The following is a 19203-nucleotide window of genomic DNA, read 5'->3' as shown; positions in this document are numbered from 1 at the left end:
ACAAATGTGATATGCATGTATGTATGCGCATGTATACGCATATATGTACAACTACAACGCGTTTCAATTTTTTTTCTGCACGATGTGGAAACCTTCCGAGTTAGCTGCGGAATGTAGAACGAAAGAGGAAGATTAAATCTGAGCTTATCCGTTTGTACACGTTAGAAAAATTCCGAGCGACCCTCGAATTCTTTGATCGGTGAAATAAAGAGAGAGAAAAGAAAAGAGAAAAGAAAGGAAAGAAGTACCGTTTTTGCGATTATTAGTGTCGTAAGGAAGAAAAATAAACGTAGTCGTTATCAAAGTAACTAAACGGATATACCGTTGCCGAGTATATATATATGTATATATATGTGTGTATGTGTACATATATCGGTGGCCGGTATTGCGACTCTCCAACACAGTTTATTGGCGCAAAAGGAATGCTCGGTGTGCCATAAAAAATTCACGTTGCGGTCAGCGGACTCGTATTAAGGTAAACTTTAAATAAGAACGCAGAGTTCTCGTGGGGTTGGATTCTTCGTTGTCTCGTGGACTCGTGCGTTTAATTAAGCAGTAAATCGAGATAGTCTGGACGTTTACTTTTATTGCGGCCCTAAACTATATCTACCGGGAGATCGTGCACGACCGAGAGAGAAAAAAAGAACAAATAAGGATAGAAAGAGGTAAGAAAGAGAAAGAGAAAGACAAAGATAGGAACTTACGGGCAAACCTAAAACAAGTCGAAATTTTCGTTGGTACGTCGTCGTCGTTGTCGTCGATAAGGTCAGTCACAGTCAGCCCTTTCCTTTCTCCTGTATTACCTTTCTTTTTTTTTTTTATTTGTTCCTTCGTTTTCTTTTTTTTAACGAACGATAAAGAAGTTACACGCAAGTTAAAATACGTCGTAAAGTACGTGAATTCAAGGTGGGCTCAGAAATGACACCTTCCTTATTATCCTCTCCTTACCGTCAATTATTCCGTTCGTGTATCGAAGCATTTAGGTCTTAAAAGCTACGAAATTAATTTAATCGTATTTTCACGCTAAAAAAAGAATTGTCGATGCCGTTCCGATATCAGATGCGTTGTCGTCCTCGCAAAATCGAACATAAACTTTGTTTTGTTCGTTGAAAGGCTCGGGTTAATGATACGTCGCCGAGCCGGGTGTGACCGTCGAGATTAAAGTTACAAATTAAAACTGGTAATTCGAGAATCAAAATGTTAAAGACAAGCCGGCAATTTCTTATCGCGTTTATGGAGTAGTCGTATATTGATGATGCGTAAATGAAAGATGGGTTAAAAGAAAAAAGAAGACGAAATAATAAAAGAAGACAAATAAAAAATACGCGGAAGACGCTTTGTTATTGTCATTATAATATTATCGACGTACAACAAATAACAATTCTTTCAACAAAAAAAATATATTCTTCTAAAAAATACTACAATATCGTCAAAGAGATAAAAGGAAAAAAAGAGAATGAAAGAAAAGTAGTAAGCAGGCAGATTGGTTCGTGTTCGACTAGAGAAGAAACTATCGTTGAGTTGGTTTAGAAGAAAAGCTAAAGAAAAGAGGAGCGAAAAGGGAGAAAGAAATGCAGGTCGCATCCGGCGCAGCTCGTCGCCTTCCACTCCCATTTGAATAAAAGCAACGATAAGCACATCCTTAGAGTCGCTCGCAGTTCTGAATTGTTTCCGCTTCTTAAACCCCCGACAAATTTATTATAATAACTACCCTTAGCCGGCGGATCTCGCTGCTCGTTCCCTCTTCTGTCTTTCTTTCACTCCCCTTTCCTCTTGACAATTTCCCACCACCCCTTATCCTCTCGCTTCTACCTCCCCGATCCTCTTTACCTCTCTACCACCCTCCCACCCGCGTCCACTCGAAACCCTACTCTCTCCACATCGACGCTCGCTTCTGCGCCTTTCCTAGAGCCGCCTACGCTTCTTTTTCTCCCTCTCTTTCCCTCTCTCTCTCTCTTTCTCTCTTTCTTTTCGTATATGTATAGATACGTACATCTTTTTTCCTCTCGACATTTTCCTCCGCGGCATCGTTTTTCTCCATTCCCTTTTCTTCCAAAGCGAGAACTCCCTGTTCTCCGTGTGGCCGCGAGGCGAAAGGGAGGAACGCTTCCACGTATAATGCGCTTCTTCTTTCTTCCTTCTTCTTTCACGCGGCAAAGAAACTTGGGGATAAGGGAAAACGAGAGGCATCGGTTGCAATATCCGAGAGAAGCGACGAGTTTCGTCTTTCCACGTGCAAATATTCCAAGCGCTGCCTCGCCTCTTTCTTCTTCTCCTTTTTCGCTTTATATCTACATACCTCGGCTGCGCTCTCGCCTATCACGAAGAACTTTTTATTAAGCCAGCTAAAACGACGATATAGATGTGCATATACTATCTAATTTATTATATATCTATATATATATGTATAAACCAATACCTGAAATATGAAAATTGCTAATATACAAGGAGAAACGAAAGAATTCTCAACTGCTATTTTATTGTTAAAATAAGCGTTATAGAAAGATATATATATGTTGCATTGTGTTTCTTTTAATAAACCAACGGTATTTCTTCGATTTAAATACCTGTGAAGAAAAGAACAATAAGGAAATAAAAAAAAAGAAATTAACTCGACGAGCTGAGCGTTTGCTTGCGGCTTTATAAAACTATTAAATCGCACCGAGGGATGAAACATCAGCAATAAAGAAGAAGAAGAAAAAGAAGAGCAAAGGAAAAAAGAAAGAAACAAAACGCGAGTCACTTCCGTCTCCCTATTTTTTTATAAGGGGAGGGAACTTTCTCTTGTACACATTGTTAACTGGAAATAATTCCTGCTTTGTACATTTTAATAATACCTACAACGTTCGTCCGGAAATGATATGAATGAAATCAAAATTGCAGACGATAAAAAGCAAAAAAAAAACGAGAACAACTCAAACGTTCTTCTAGCGCTTGCCAATAGGTCGGAGTTAATTTTTTCATGGAAACATTTTAATGCGTAGTTGCTACGAGTCCAAGGTGGTGTCCCTTTCCGTGCCAACTAAATAACATCTCAAACGACGTTTCGTAAACGCGAAAAAGGATACGCGCTGGTTGCGTTTCATTGCGAGTCTATTTAATTTCCTTCTATCGTAGTAATATGACCCAAATTCTAACGTTTCTTTTCTCAGTTTTCCATATCTTCTTTCATTTGTTCTCTAAAATTTCGCTTAATAAAAAAAAATATGGATTAATTCGAAAAGAGATACTAACAGCAAACAATCGAAAGGCCATCTTCAAAATCTTATGTTAAATCAATGATAAAAAATTCGGTGGAAATAACGTATACCTTCCACATGAGCGAGCCGAGAAACATGGAAACGAAAGAAAAGGAGTTAGTAAGTAAGTAAGTGGGGATAAGGTGGTGGGTATTAGGGGGAGAAAAAAAGAAAGAAATAGAAAGGAGAAGAAACGAAGGCAAGTTGAAAAGGCGAAGATGGTAGATGCTCTTGCGAAGAGGGGTTCGGCTCGAGGTGGTATTTACGACGTCATTTCCTCGCTGACTGTCAATAATTTCCCTGGGGGACATGGAAGACACCACCTTTCGTGTAACAGGCCGCCTTTTCTCCTTTCTCATACTCGACCATCCCTTCTGCTACTTCGCCACGCGTTTCCTTTCTTTCTTCTAGTATCATCCCCCCCACTCGCTCCATCCCACTCCTTACTAACTCTCCTTTCGCTTTTTCTCTTTGTTTTTTTTCCTCTCTATTTTCTTCTTCAACATTTTTATCTCTTTTTACTTTATAGCACTCATCCTCCTACTCTCGTTATATGCCTCATCACGTGTCCCACACGTTTTCCTCCTACCAGTGCAGCTTCTTCTTCATTTCTCCGCAAATTGAAAAGTAAGCGTAGAGCGACGTTGAAACGTCATCGCTGGCGAGCTCGAGTCTCGAGGCGACTAACAAGTAATGGCGAAATGGGATAGGATTTCGTTGGTTTCTCTTAAGATGAATACATTTTTAACAACTACGATCTGTGGTTGACTAATTCTCCGTATTGCATGTTAAATTATTAATATTTTTCATAAAATATCTTCTTTATCTTAACTGTTATGAATACTTATAAGAAGTAAACGATCTTTACTCAAAAACTCTATTAACAATAGGAAAGTGAAATCTCAGGGTGTAAACAGCTGCTTCTAATAAAGCATCTCCTTTAACTAATTTACAATCAGCGCTCTCTGCACATCGGTTGGACCGACCCAACCGAGTGATGGGAGGGCTAAAGAGGTGGAAGAGAGAGAGAGAGAGAGAACAAGTACCCAAGTTCTCCGTACTTTCTCTCTCCCTCGAGGCTGTCGTTGCCATGACCTAGAACTCTTTAATATCCATCATCGATACCGTTTCATCCCCTTTAACTCATTAGACTCGATCAATTATACGAAAATGCTTTCGTATTCTCTTCTTCCTATCCATCCTTTAAATATTCCCCATCAACCATTTCTTCGTTTATGATTCAATCAAGTCTACGAATGGTAACTGGTATTTCCAGATTTCATTGTCCAATAACGTAAACTATTTTACGTTTTATCATTTACGATGTGTTGAGGTCATCAACCACGTGTTCGAATCTCTTACCTGAAACAAAAAAGTAATCGATAATTAATTACAAATTCATATTAATAATTCGAATTATATTGTTGTTTGATTAATATATAACAATCGATATAACATTGTCTTATATTTTGACATATTTATAAATAATATCTTTTAAAAGAAGGAAGAATGAAGTGAATAAAAAACTTCGAGTCCCTACAATATGCGCCATCTATAGGGGTTTATTCCAGACAAATAAATAGATTTTTTTACCACTTCCTACTCGCAATCGCTCACGAAGCTCTTGATATTTTTTAACTTCGCAAGCAATTTGTTTCTCGTCAATCTTACGTGTACACAAGTATATACTTACAAAGTACTACCATACAACACAATGTTAGAAGTTTTCAAGTATAGTTCGCATGCCGCTGAGCGTCCTTTGCGAGGACGACGGTCGTTAAATAATTGCAGCCGTTCGTAATTAATAGTGAACGCTTTGTTATCGCACCGAGCGTGAAATAACGTATACTATACGAGCTCGGTGAACCGTCGAGGACGGTAAGCGAACCAAGACGATACCATATTTATTTCGTTAAGCTCCCACCCCACGTGCGCCCTTTCTCACAACGGTGTTTTACCCTCTCCAAAGCCATCGCGCAAGGTAAAACAAAAACGAGCGGATGTCAAAACACTCGCTAATATAAAAACGCTTTTGGCCGTTTTTTCTTTTTTTTTTGGTAAAAAAATAATAGCTCGCGAATTTTTCGAAGAATGTTCGAGCATTTTTCCAAGAGTAAGACGAGAGTAAACAAACAAAAAAATATACGAAGGTGGAAAAAGGGAAACCTTATAAAAAAAGACGTTGTTTAAATAAACATATTGAAATGTAAAGTATTAGAAATACCATTCGATAACTCGAAAAGAACTACTGTTAAAGAAGAATAGAAAAAAAATGAAAGGAGTGGTACTTGATCGAACATATACGGACCAGAGAAAACTAGTTAAAGAAGAGAGAAATAAATAAAAGAAAAAAAAAATAGGAAAGGAAGATTCATAGAAGGAAACACGAGTGGTAAGAATAAGATGCAAGGCACACTCGTTGATATTATGCAGGAGACAGAGTGATGAGCGAGGGAGAAGAACAGAAAGAGAAAGAAAAAGAAAGAGAGCAAAAGAGAAGAAGAGGAAAGAAGAAGAAGAGAAGGAGGAGGAGGAGGAGAAGGAGGAGGAAGAGGAGGCAGGAAACAGTGTAACGGCAACCGTAGGCTCCGTGCACGAGGGTAGAATATGCTTAACGTTAATTTGTACGATAAAGGAATTATTGATTTTTACTTAGGCGGCTTGCTTAAGGGTGAGAGAGAATGCGGGAGTTTCGTAGAAGGTTGCTTTAAAGCGGTAGTACTAATGGGACGCCTTTAACCCGTCGATGTCGTCCTGCCTCTTTGACCTTCCTCCTTAATCTATTTAACACTCGCTAACTCGAAGACAACATTACATCCTATTTATTTCCTCGTCTGTGTTTCCTTCTTTTGATGATGTCTTTTTTGTTTATCTTGTATACTTTACAACCTCATTTAACAACGAAACAACGATCAATTTTCTGCTCTAACAATTGTTTTCTTTAATCATCGAACAATAAATTCATAAGTTTACCACGTTGACTTAACCGTCAGGCCGCGTGTGCCATCTTTGGCCCACGTTATTGCATTCATCGTAAATGCTTCTAAAACATGAGTTATGATATTTATAAAACCATTCAACGTGTTAATGCGAACGTCTCGTTCGAAACGTTGTCCAAAGAAATTTTCCTCGCTTACGTTATGACATAGGTATCCATTAATCTCCTTCATAGACGTACACGTTAAATTACATTCATGCATACATGCATATATACTTTCATATATATCTACATGTATGGATATAGAAGAATATACATGTAAAAAGAGCAGCCGTATAGATTATATATATGCAAAATACACGGTCGCGGTAGCACTGACTTTGCCGCGGCTTGAAATTCGGAGTAATAGGAAAACTCTTGGGCGGAAAAGAAGTTCAATTTAACCGAGAGAGGGAGAAAAGCTTGGAAAGCTCTTTTGACTCCTTTGATTCCGAGTCCAAGCCCCTACTACTTATACTCCTACCACTAGCACTATTACTGCGACTCCTCTCCCTTCTAAATCCTTCTTTTCCTTCGACCTCTTGCGATACCACTACTCCGTATCGTTTTCCAGAACGCCAAGAGACCACCAAAACTTGCCTCGTAAACCTACCCTACGGCCGGTACGCTTGGCCAACTTTGGAAGATCTTACTTTTACCTTCTTCATCGGAGCTCTCTTATACCTCTCTTGCTATTTTGTACCGAGCACGATCGTACCTTTGCGTTTCAAAGGGTTAAAGAATACGATAGAAAACATTTGTATATCTTTATAGTACGTAACTTCTACCTAAAATAAGAGTACTCAACCTTATTTCTTTGCGGACCGCAAACGTCCATTTCTTATATAAAGAAGGCCGCACATTAGGGCCGGTTGAAAATTGATGACTAAAAAAGGTAAATTCATAACTGGGCGTGCCGGGTCGCATTTGAAGGCTTAACGGGCCGCGGTTTTAGTATGGTTGACCTAAGATACCGCGTTTGGTAAGAATAAAAGATGTTGTCTGAGAGAAAGAAAACTAGAACAATAAAAGTAAGGAAAGAAAGATCTATAAGTAAAACGACGAGTGTCGTCTTCTCGTTGGGCGTCGGCCTCGCGTTCCTCTGCCGATGGCGGAGGCAAAGGCGGAGGAGGAGCGGCAGTGGCGTCGTCGGTGGTGCGGGTAAAGAAATAATGAAACTCCGTGCCAGGAAAGTGCTCACTTTATTGACAAGAGAACCTCCGAGAGAGGCTCGGAGGTGCGACGAAGGAAAATATAGTGCTTCCATATCCGCGCGCGGCTGTCTATCGATTCTCGACGAGTATAAAGTACTGCGATTCCGCCGGTCGACGGCGTCGCCGACTCGACGGAATAAATTCGCGATCGCCCGGGTAAAACGAGTTCGGTTGAGCTAGAAAGAGAGATAGAGAGAATGAGAGGGAGAGAGAGAGAGAGAGAGAAGGAGAAAGCAAGGAGAACGACGGTGTAGGGCGAAGAAGTAGAAGGAAAAAAGAAAATGAACGGTAAGAGGAAATGGAAGAGGCAAACGAGAAAAAGAGAGTATGAGTGAGAAATAGAGAGAAATAGAGCGAGAGAGAAAGAGAAAGAAGTCGAACACATACTATCCGATAGCATTTTCAAAACTACCTGTCTCATTTTCTCTCGATCTTCTTTTCCCCAACTATGTCAACTCTCGCCTTATTCACCTATATTATATATATATATACGTACGTATAGGTAGACTATTTCTTCTTAAATACGAACGAACAAACACAAAGAGGAATAATTTCAACTTGTTCTCAAATCGAAGAAGAAAAGTCAGGTAAGTCTTTACTTTGACTTCCTTCGTCTTCTTTAGCGAATCCTTCTATGCTATGAAAGAAGGATCTCTTTGTCGGTAGAAGATCGTTACAGCGGCTGATTGGCGGAAATCTTGTTAAAGGTTTCGTTTGAATAATCGCAGCTCGATTTGCCGATTTTCATGACTCGATCCTTGCGTAATGACGCGTGGAAACCCACCCGTCTCTCTCTCTCTCTCTCTCTCTCTCTCTCTCATTCTCCGCCCACTCTGTTCTTATTCCCATTCTACGAACAATAATTTTCTCGGAGCAATAACCGTAGAGTCGGTGTAAGCAAAGCACTTCTGCCATACCCTGACTTCTTTACCATACCACCCTTCGTTATATCCAAATTCAATTTTATGTTAAATATTCCTGAACGCGATTCACCGACGCCACCGAACTCAATTTATGATCCTTACCGACCAGCAGCTCGCGAAAGCCTATCCATTAACTTTTCCTGCGTCTCATTACTCTCTTTTTACGGTGTTCCAAGAACATAGGAGAAGCCTTCTAACCTTCGATTTAGACCAAACCAGATAGGAAATTAAAATACTGCGAGAAGATTTATGCAACGAAAACTTCACGATATTTCCAGATAAAAGAACACAAAGAAATAATAAAATTAAAATAACTTCGTTAAAAAAAAATTATTGTTATTTGAAAAAGAAAAAATTTGCCCAAACTTCGTAGATCTTTCAAAAGTTTCGAGAAAGAAACATATTTAAAAAAATGTACAAATGATTCGTCGAATGTCGAAAATAAATAAACTTTCGATGCTTACGAGAACCGAGCAAGACACGATAAAAATCGTCGTTTACGTGGGTAGGGGTAAGTGGTTTTTTTTAAGAAAGCACCCGTTATAAATATATTTGCGTTAGGCTCGAATCCGCAGGTGCGTCGGTTTACACGATTATCCGGGCGTTCCTTTTGCAAAAAAGGCAGCTTCCTATCTCCTCTAAGGAAAAAGACGAAGCGAGGAAAAGAAAAAGGAGGTTGAAAAAGAAGAAGAAGAAGGAGGAGGAGGAGTAGGAGTAGGACGAGGAGGAGGAGTTGGAGTAGGAGGAAAAGAAGGATGAGAATGTGGATAAGGATAAGGATGAGGAGAAAGAGGGGGAGCAAGAGCAGGCGCGGGGAAGGAGGGGAATAGAGGGATAAAGAAAGGGTGGGAAGAAATGGTTGCGGGTGAAGGAACGAATAAAACGCGTATCGGAGGTACGCGCACGGCAGATCAATCTTCCGTTCTCTCCCTCGCTAAAGCTCGCTCAAGCTCGCACGAGCTAGCTCGAGCTAGCTCGAGCTCGACCGAGCTCACCTTCACTTTGCATCTCTTCTCGTCTCTCCTCACGACTCCTCTCTTTTTTCTCTTCTTTTCTCTTCTCTTCTCGCCGAATCCCACCCCCATAGACGCACCTCCACCTTTCTCGCATCCAACCATCCAGCTTCTTTTCCAACGTAGATGCGACCCCCTCGCACGTCCCCTTTTCCCTATCGTCCCTCCTTCCTAACCGAAGCGCGCACACGTATATAATACGCACGCGTGCGACGCGAGAGAAAAATACGTCCTTAAGGTCCCTCCTACCCGCCGCCAAACGGAGATAGAAAGGAAAGACCTTCTCTTCTCTTCTCTTCTCTTCTTTTCTATTCTATTCTATTCTATTCTTTTCTATTCTATTCTCCTCTATTCTATTCTATTCTATTCTATTCTATTCTATTCTATTCGTCGAATTTATCGAGCGTGGGATACGCTATTATTTCAAAGATTACTTTTCGCGACAGGACCATCCTACTCGTACTTTGTGAATCAATTGAAGAAAGAAGAGAAAGTAAATTAGTATTATGTACGATAAGTGCAGACACTTTTGATCCGCGTTAACGAACCCGATCGATCCTACATAATAAAATATAACCCGAATAAAGCAATGGAAAAAAGGATATGGAGTTTGCAGATCGTCTCGAGGGATGTGAAATTTCGATGCGAAGCAGAATCCTAATCGGCTTTACCTCCGAATACCCTTTCTCTTCCCCACATCTCTCTCTCTCTCTCTCTCTCTCTCTCTCTTTCGCACTTTCTCCTCATTGCTCGTTCTGTAAAGCGAGTCACGCGGCAACCCTCCTCGATCGTTGCCCTCCGAAACGCGAGCATACGAAATTGAACGAGGAACCTTAACGAGCAGCGTGGTTCTACTCGATAAGGATGTTTGAGTAGCAAAATCGCAAAGCTCATTTTCCTCAGCAAGCATTTAATTTAACAATTATTAGCGGTAACGTCAAATACCGAAGTTACTGTTTTATCTGTTCTATAAAAATTCTTATCTAAATTTTATACTTATAACTTTTCTTTGGATAAAACGTTTCCAAGATTACAACATTAATCATATTACAACATAGAAAAAATTCTATTTTTTTTCTTCTATTTCAAAATAAATTATTTATATTGTATATTATATCGCTAAAATCCTAGAATCCTTCTTATCTAATTCTTTATTTCTATATTTCTATCGTCCTAATAAAAAGTAACTTCGTATTCCATGAATAAGGACAATACGAAAGAGTATCTGGGCCCGAGACACGTCGGTGGAACGGCAGCAGGCGTGGTCGTGAACGTTTCTTTCGATATTTCTGCTTTCTGTAGGTGGAAGAAAAAGGAACCGATGGAAAGAGATGCGATCGAGTCGAAAGCGAGGTGGGAGAGGGTTGGAACGTAGGAGGGTTATATGGTGGGTGAGGGGAAAGTTCCCGGGGGCAAAAGTGGTGCGGCGTCCTAATGCGATTCCGATATCGGTCCGGACATCTCGCGAAGCTGACTGCACCCTCTTCGTCCTGCCTTTTCCATCGTGCCTCCCTCTACTCACCCCTACTCTCTTTTTCTTTTTTAGTTCTCTAGGAGTCGACTCGAGGTTGGGCCACATCCACCCTCGTCCCAGCAGAGCCAGGACGAACACGGTTGACTCAAGCTCTACGATCGACGTCCTCTCGACTCGAAGAGAACGAGGAACGCTAGAAGAGTGAGAAAGAGAGAGAGAACAAGTGTTGGCGGAGGGGGTGTGGACCGAGGAAGAACAGGGGGCTCCCCTAAGGGCGGGCTGCCGCTCGTAGAATGGGCCGATATGTATGCCGTGGGCGCACCACCAACGAGACGCCATCTTGGAATCGATGTCGATCAAGCGGAAGGAAGGAACTTCTGCGCAGCTCGGGGGGGTGGACTATGGGCACCCTTCCTCTCGAATACATGTGCGAGTCCTCGCGTTTCTCTCCCTTTCTCCGTACTCAACTACTGGTCCTCCTCGTATAGAAAGATGGCGAAAGAAGCGTAAGAAGAGAAACAGTGTTATCATGAAGAACCTTACGATGCTCGCTTGGTTAAACAAAAATTCGCAAAGGATGCATAAGAAAAAAAAAATGATTTGTTCAAAACTAATGAATAAGAAGGAGGATAACCGTGAAGTATAATATAAGGTCATCGTTCTCGAAGAGGAATCTAAAAGAGTCAAATGAAAGTAAAAAAGTAGGAGAGAAAGATGGAATAAAGAAAGATTCTTGATTTACGGGATTGCAGGTTGTTGCTGGTATAAGCGAAAATAGCGTCTCTGCAAATCGATTGTATAGGATGTTGACGATGTGGAGGCAGAGAGGTAAGAGGAGTACAATAGGGCATCGTCTCGTTCGTTAACTCGAAGGGAATAAATAAATAAAAAAATAAAAAAAAAGAAGAAACAGGCGAGAGGGACATCGCGGACAAGGTAGAAAGGAGCAAGGGGGTGGATCGAGTCTCGTACTCGACTCGAAGGAGAGAAATCGCGCAACTCGAAAGGAATGAAAGGATGGTAAAGGGAGAGAGGAAGAGGAGGAGGTTCTACTGTCCTCGGTAGTATTCCGTAAAGGATCGAGGCCTCTGCTGATTTATGGAACATGACGCTCGAGCACGCGAACTTTCGAGAACCACATTGGGAGAAAAAAAAGAATAGCGATAAAGAAAGTAAAAAACTTTTGCTTCTCGTTTAGCATTAAAGTCGAATAAGAAACGGATGATCGAAATGGCGGATCGAGTGGACCCTCTTCGCGTAGCCTTCCGGCGATAGCAGCAAGAGGGTTAGATACGAGTGACCCTCTTGAAGTAAGAGTCTTCTTCGTCCAAAGAACCGTGCCAAAGGAAAGTAAACCTTCGGCGTTTTTTCGATAAGAGGCTAAAATCGATATCGTAATTGTATCGGGAAACTTCTTTAACCCGATAAAACGACGATCGGATTTGAATTTTTATTTAATCGTTAGGATACCCCCATCGAAGTTCAACGTTTTGGTGGAAGAAGAAAGGTGCCTACTCTCCATTCACTCCTGAAAACAGAGCTTAAGGGTAAATTCGGTCAGTGTGTCCCGTTGCCGGAGGAATACGAAGAGTTGAATGGCTCGTGACCTTGGCCCCGAGGCTGCTAGCCTGGGGTTGCAAGGTAATTAAATGCCATGGATGGGGTTGGTCGCTATAACCGGCAGGATAGAACGAAGGGTATCCGGGAGGGGATGGGGCTAATTGCCGATGCAAGGAAAACCATCCCTCTCATGCCACCAGAGTCCTTCAAGGTGCTCATCCTTGAGTTTGAGTTTATGTCGCCACTTTCCTCAATTCTCCGCTGGATTATTTGAAATCGAATCTTTTAAGTGCTATCTTTTCCAGCAATAAATTAATAGGAGAAAAAAGTAAACAATGAGAAACGAAAAGTGAATACAAATATTAAACGTATTTGAAAATAGAACAAACATGTTCAATTTAAAAATATTAAATGTTTTATCATTGAAAAAAAATCGTATTTCAATGATAACTGCTTACAGCATTAATAAAAAATCTTGCTTTCTTATTTTTTGATCGAACAAGAAATATAAAAAGATTCCAAGATACTTAAAGAGAATCTATTAAGACGAAGGAAAAAATCTGGAATAAAATTCAATGCGACGGGGAACCACTGTTCCGGAAGTAGCCCAGTTACAAATTAGCATCCAAGGATTGCCCTTGGCGTTGGTCTCGTCTCTCTTTCTCGCAATCTCTGTCTCAGTCTCTCTTCGAGCGTCCTTTTCTCACCGCTTAGTCTGACGTCTTCGTTCTCTCTCCTTCTTTGTGGGTTATTAAAGGAAGTCGCCTTTGGGGTCGGGTCGAGTTAGGTCAGGGCGGCAAGGAATAATGAGCGGAGAAAAGTTAAACGAGAGTATTTTTTACCGAGAGGAAAATCACGCTGGCCTTCTCTGGTCGTAGTAACCGTGGAGAAAAGGAGAAAGGAGGAGGAGGAGGAGGAGGAAAGGAAAGACGGAAGAAGGTCGTAGCGAGGGTGAAAAGAGAGAGTAGAAGTGAACGAGAAATCGAGGTTGGAGGTCTTTGGGTGGTGCAAGGGGGTGTCTTCCATTCATTACCGCCAGTTACCCCTTAATGGAATCTTCGTGTCCTCATCTTTCCACTGTCCTTCCTCACCGTCACGCCACGGTAATTTCTATTTTGCCGAGCAACAAGAAGTCGTTTGTACCCTCGCCAAGCCGCGTGCCATTCAAAAACAACGTTGTCTCTCGTTGTACACGGATTATCATCAGCTTGGTTTTTTCTTTTTTTTTCTTTCTTCTTTTCGCGATACTTTCTTTTTTTTATTTCTTATACTCCTGAATAAAATATTACGCGACAGTATTTACTTACTTGGGGTATCTATATATGAATTGTTTCATAATTCTACACAATTAACTCTTAAAGTCTTATATTGGGTTGGCAACTAAGTGAGTGCAGTTATTTTAATAATAATCTATCGACAAAATCCGCAATCACTTAGTCACCAACCCAATAATGTTTTTTTCAATTTTAATGCTAAAGCGTTCGCGATTGATATTTAACTTTTTATACTTAATGTTATATAAATTTATTTAATATTTAATTACCAATAAATGAGATAAATTTGTATGAATTTAAAAAAATAATACGACACTGTACATTACTTGATCAATTTTCTTTCTTTTATATTTTGTGGAGTTAATCGATTTGGCGAATAAACGGCTCATATGTATTGTTTTATAAATACACTTATTATCCATATTACGTTACAACTGATCGTACGATCGAATTGAGACTTAAAAGACTTTCGATTTTTGTCGACATCGTGTACGAGAAAAGTGGCTGCCTTTGATTTTAATATAAGCACGAACATATCGAATTACTTCATTCAAAGGATGACACAGGTCGATACCCGTAAAACTGACTAAAGGAAATAATGGTGTAACATGAAGGAAGTAGATAGCTTGTCGTATCGTGCAGCCGGCTATTGGAATGAGAAAGGAGTGGAAACGAAAGAAGAAAGCGAAAAGGGTTGAAGAACCAGGTAGAGCCATTATCTACGGTGTGTCCATGTATACAACAGGGTGTTTATAAATGTTTCTGAGAGTTTCAATTCTTGCGCTGATAATTTATTCGAAAAGTCGTTCGTCCGATCGGTCGCCACCTGAGTAACGTGAGAACGCCAAAGATGCATCTGCATGCAGATGTCGCGCCCAGTTGGTACGCGTATGGATCGATCCTACGTTTGTCTTCCATTTTTTTCCTACCTTCGTTACCTTTCCGAATGTTAACCGACTCTCTTTTTTCTTACTACATTCGATACGGTTCTCTGTTATACTTAATTACTCTTTGCCCCTTGGAAATATTTTACGATTCTCAGGTAGAGAAAAGGTCGATGAACTTTTCTCGAACAACGTGTTATGTAAATCATACATGAAGTTTCTTTCAAATAAATTTACTTATTCTTTTTTTCTTTTTTTAATAACATATGAATATATTAAAGATGTTATAATTATACGGACCAACTCTTCAAAATCTTCCAAAATTATATTTATCAACATACAGTTAGTGTTTCTTAAAATCGTACACCGTTAAACTTATTTAATTTTTACTTGAAAAATCTATTAATATAGTGTATTTATGATGAAGAAAATTTACATATAAATACAGTAGTATATGTAAATTAGGTATTTGATCAGTTTAATTTGAAAGTATTATTTATAACAAGTGAATTAATTATTACGAAAATAATGTATAGAAAATAGTGGGAACTCGATTTTTTCATGTCTAACAATTGGTTAATCATCCTTGTTTTTACTGTTATTTAATAGTTTCTTAGTATCAGAAGCAGTTCAATCCCCACTAAAGTAAAAATAATACAAAATACATTTGTTTAGAAAATAAAATATCTATTAATATATTATACTTCGAATATTAAACAATTTCGATCTGATATTTTATTAGATGAAAATTTTCAATTCAAAATCACCATTGAGTAGGGACGTTAAAACAAATAAATTTTAGTTTAAACAATCGTAAATATTAGTAAAGTACATTAAAATATGCCGCATATCTTAAATGATTGTTAATTAATTAAAGAAAATGTATATTGTAGTCTCTAAAAGCACAGAATATAAGTTCGACGTACCATCCTCTTCGAAATCCGCCGTTAGACTGTCTCGTTATCTTCTATGAAAGTCATTTAAAATTCTTTCATTGACTGTTGTTTATATGACTTTCCGGGAACATAGATATACATAACGATAATAATATTCACAATAAATAGAATTTATTCTCTTCTCTTGTTTTAACGTTCCTGCTCAAGAGTGATTTCGAATAGAAAATTTTCATCTAATAAAATATTAGATCGAAATTGTTTAATATTCGAAGTATATATATTTATAGATATGTAAATTTTTGTGTACAATTATAGGGAAAAATACGGTGTACAATTTTAAGGGAAACTTATTGTAGATATGTATGTATTTACTCAAGAGAAAAAGCCTTCAGAATTTAAATATGTATTAAACATGTAAGGCTCTTGTGGAATTTTCGTTCTCGACGCTGAAGAGATTAGATTTCTTTGGATGGATAGCTCGGCTGGTATCTGCGAGATAGGGACATGGGAAAGCACTCTTCCTTTTCGTATGTAGATTTTACGGAATGCTCGAGGGACGTGAGAGATCCTTCAAGTACCAAAGGGAGAACGAAAGGGTTGAGGAAGAGAAGGAGAAAGAAACCGAGCGTACTAGCGCATGCTCGGATTAGGATAAGGGTTAAGATATACGCGTGGGAAGACTATCGTCTCGAATTCTCTAGTCATGCCACGTGTTCGTCTTCTTTGAATATTGAGATTAATCCGAAACGATCCCTTTCTTTTTCCTTCATTCCTTCGACTTCCGCTCGCACGAACGTTATTCTAATTATAACTAGAATTTTTTGATCGAAAAAATCTATTTCTTTTTTTATACTTACAAATTATAATCAAATAAATTAGCTTCGAGGAGAAAAATTACAAATGAATGGTTAATCGATTACCAATCTCGTTTTTGTTTATAGCTAGCAATGAGCCAACGCTAAAATTAGTTACTTTACTTTCATGATAGATAATAAGTACTCACATAAGCGTATCCCTATACTTTCGAGTGTAAAGAAGAGTTTCGTGCCGCGTCGTGGCGAGGCTGTTTGTCGTTGGTGTTTGCCGAAGGTCCGTTTACACGTGAAGCAACGTCGTTAGAAAACGTGACAAGATATACACGAGCTGGATGCCAGCCCTTTTTCTACTAGAACAAATTTACCGGGGCACTTAAAACTCGAGGCTCAAGCGTGTAACAAAATTTGAAACGCGCATAGAAAAAGATCTGACATCGAGGTAATCTTCGCTTTTTTTCTTTCTTTTTCTTTCTCTTTCATTACGTGTTTACATAGTATGAGTATACAAACTCGTTCGAAGATAGAAACCGATATTATTTCTTTCTTTTCGTCTACTACCTAACCAACCTATAAATATATTTGTCAGCGTTAAATTGTATATTTCAATTAAATCGTGAAAACTCTGGGTCTTACCTGAAATAACAAGGTGTTTTTTGGAAAAGCATATAAATAGAATTTTATTATATACTAAAACTAATAATTGTAGGAAATAACAAGGTGAATTCGAGGAAATATAATGAATATTATGATACAAGGATAGAAAGAGATAAGAACGGATTTACGAACACTCATTGAACGCGTCTATTTTATTTTATTTTTTATAGTTTTCGAAGGAAATGTAATTGAGTCCCTTAAATCAATGGAGAAACCCTATCTAGAGATTAGATAATCATATCTTCTATCTCCAAATTTACAGCAGTGCAATATAAGCAGATATTGAAACAAAAGCGAAGAATATTTTTCTTATACTTGAAATCAAATTTCAATCTCATACCTCAATTGCCGATATACTGTAAATTTATATATTACTTATTTTTAGTTGAAGTATGTAATTCTGCCTTCTTTCATATTCAAACAGATCAATATAATTATTTCAGGGTCTAGTTAGTCAATTCACAAATTAACAGATTTTACAAAGTAATGCTAACAAATACACACATATCATGAAACGAACATTACGAATTTTCTTTCTACAAAAAAAAAAGAAAACAAATATTACATTTCTTTGAAGCACCAAAAACAATTCTATTGAATAAAACGATTTCACAAACTTGTCGATATTTCGTTTGCAAACCGCGTACCATTACTTTTTTATTGGCGTGAAAAACCCGCAGTAGAAAAAAAGTGCATCGGTAAACGAGAAAGAGAGTGAAAAAGAAAAGAAGAAAATAAAAAAAGGGAAACGAAAAATGCTCGAAATCAGGGTCGTCCTTTCGAACAGTCACGCGTACTGTAAACGCTTCGCGGCCCGTTCGAGAGTTTGCAAATTCAATCGACACGGTATGATCATTGGATTTCCTATGGCGAGTAGTTTCCCATAGCTACCGGTACTTCCTGATAGTATAGTAGTTTACGGCTTACCATTTCGCGTACAACATAGGCAAGGGGCAGGCAGGCACCATGTCAAGGCTCAAACTGGCGAACAAATTGGCCGGAGTAGTGAGAAGGTATTACGAGCAAGTATTGTCGACAATTACCGGATTTAGGGTCAGCTTTCAACAATCTGCGCACTCGAAGGTACTCGAAGTAATCGACGCATCGGAAGCGCACAATGGGGAAAGCTCGAATACGTTGTCTGCCGTCCGATTGCAAATCATAATATAGAAACGTGCACGTGTGCGCGAATAAGCGCCATGGATATGCATGAACACGCGTGTGCGTACAAACAAGAATCGATCGGTGAACGGCTTTGGAAGAGCCACTTTGACGTTCAAATTCAACCTTCCTGGAAATATTTTTCAAATAAGCGATCTCCCCATCGTTGTTTATCCATTTTTCCTTTTATTTTTTTTATTTTTATATTTGTTGTACGTATATCGATTGTATTTGTACGACCATTTTCGAAAGGTTTGAAAACGAACAAAAAGAAGAAGAATAAATAGTTAGATAGATAGGAATAATCAAAAAAATAAAAAAGTAAGAGAGAAAGAAAAAAGTAAAATAAGAAGTAAAAAAAGAAAAAAAAAGAAAGAAAGAAAGAAGACGAAAGGTTTATATAAATTAGTTTAAACTCCTTTTGCGTCCCAATTTATCTCGTCCTTGTTGAAGAGGATCTCTCGTCGGGACGAGCCATTATCTCGAAACGAACTCGCGCTCCTGACCTCGGCTCGGTTCACGTTCGATAAATCGCCGTTGGTGTAACGTAATAGCGAGGGATTAGTGAACGCCCTCTCATCCTTACTCAGCATCTCGTAGGTCGACCTTTAATAATCGCCACTTCTTCCGAACCTCGTTCACTTGACCCTACCGCGTCAGAGTTATTGGAATCTACGGTTCAACGAGACTACGGCGGATTCTCATTGAGAGACTACACTTAAGCTACTCGAGATAACCGAATCGCGAAGGAAGGCAAGTAGACGAAATAAAGAAGGGGAGGGAGTAACGAAAGAAATGCCACTTAATCTTTACGATCGATTTAAGAAGATTTTCTTCGATTCTATCCGATGATACTACAAAAAGTAACGAGTAAACTACTCCCCTCCTACCTTGCTAACACTTCCTGTAATTACATTCTAGATTCTCGTTAAAACTAATAAAGTCTTATCGACTTTTTCTACGGACTAATCGGTTTTGATACGATAAATCTTTTTAGTACAACGTTAATTCAACTTCCGTGTCTTTTAAAAAACGAAAGGTCAACAACAAGAGACCTTGTATTAGCGCTTTACGAGCAACGAACCTCTCCTTTCTTCATTTCTCACACGCACTTCCACC

The 19203-nt window shown here is 39.0% G+C and overlaps 1 protein-coding gene and 1 long non-coding RNA gene across 4 annotated transcripts in view; both read right to left on the bottom strand.

The window, feature by feature from the left end:
- The window catches only part of LOC122521273 (UPF0489 protein C5orf22 homolog), a 443816-nt gene that overhangs the window by 289631 nt on the left and 134982 nt on the right, over positions 1-19203 (bottom strand). The gene's annotated exons all lie outside the window — the stretch shown is intronic.
- Positions 1-19203, bottom strand: part of LOC122521274 — a 61361-nt gene that overhangs the window by 5981 nt on the left and 36177 nt on the right. The window contains exons 2-3 of one of the 3 annotated variants that reach the window (XR_006304716.1): positions 2420-4601; positions 1994-2316 (exon numbers count right to left, since the gene is read on the bottom strand). This is a non-coding gene — a long non-coding RNA (uncharacterized LOC122521274). The other 2 variants (XR_006304715.1, XR_006304714.1) reach the window with 2 other exon arrangements.

The sequence above is a fragment of the Polistes fuscatus genome, unplaced genomic scaffold, assembly GCF_010416935.1.
Source record: "Polistes fuscatus isolate 324 unplaced genomic scaffold, CU_Pfus_HIC Scaffold4, whole genome shotgun sequence".
Lineage (NCBI taxonomy): Eukaryota > Metazoa > Arthropoda > Insecta > Hymenoptera > Vespidae > Polistes > Polistes fuscatus.
The sequence above is the reverse complement of the archived record's forward strand: the minus strand, read 5'-3'. Positions and strand labels throughout refer to the sequence as shown.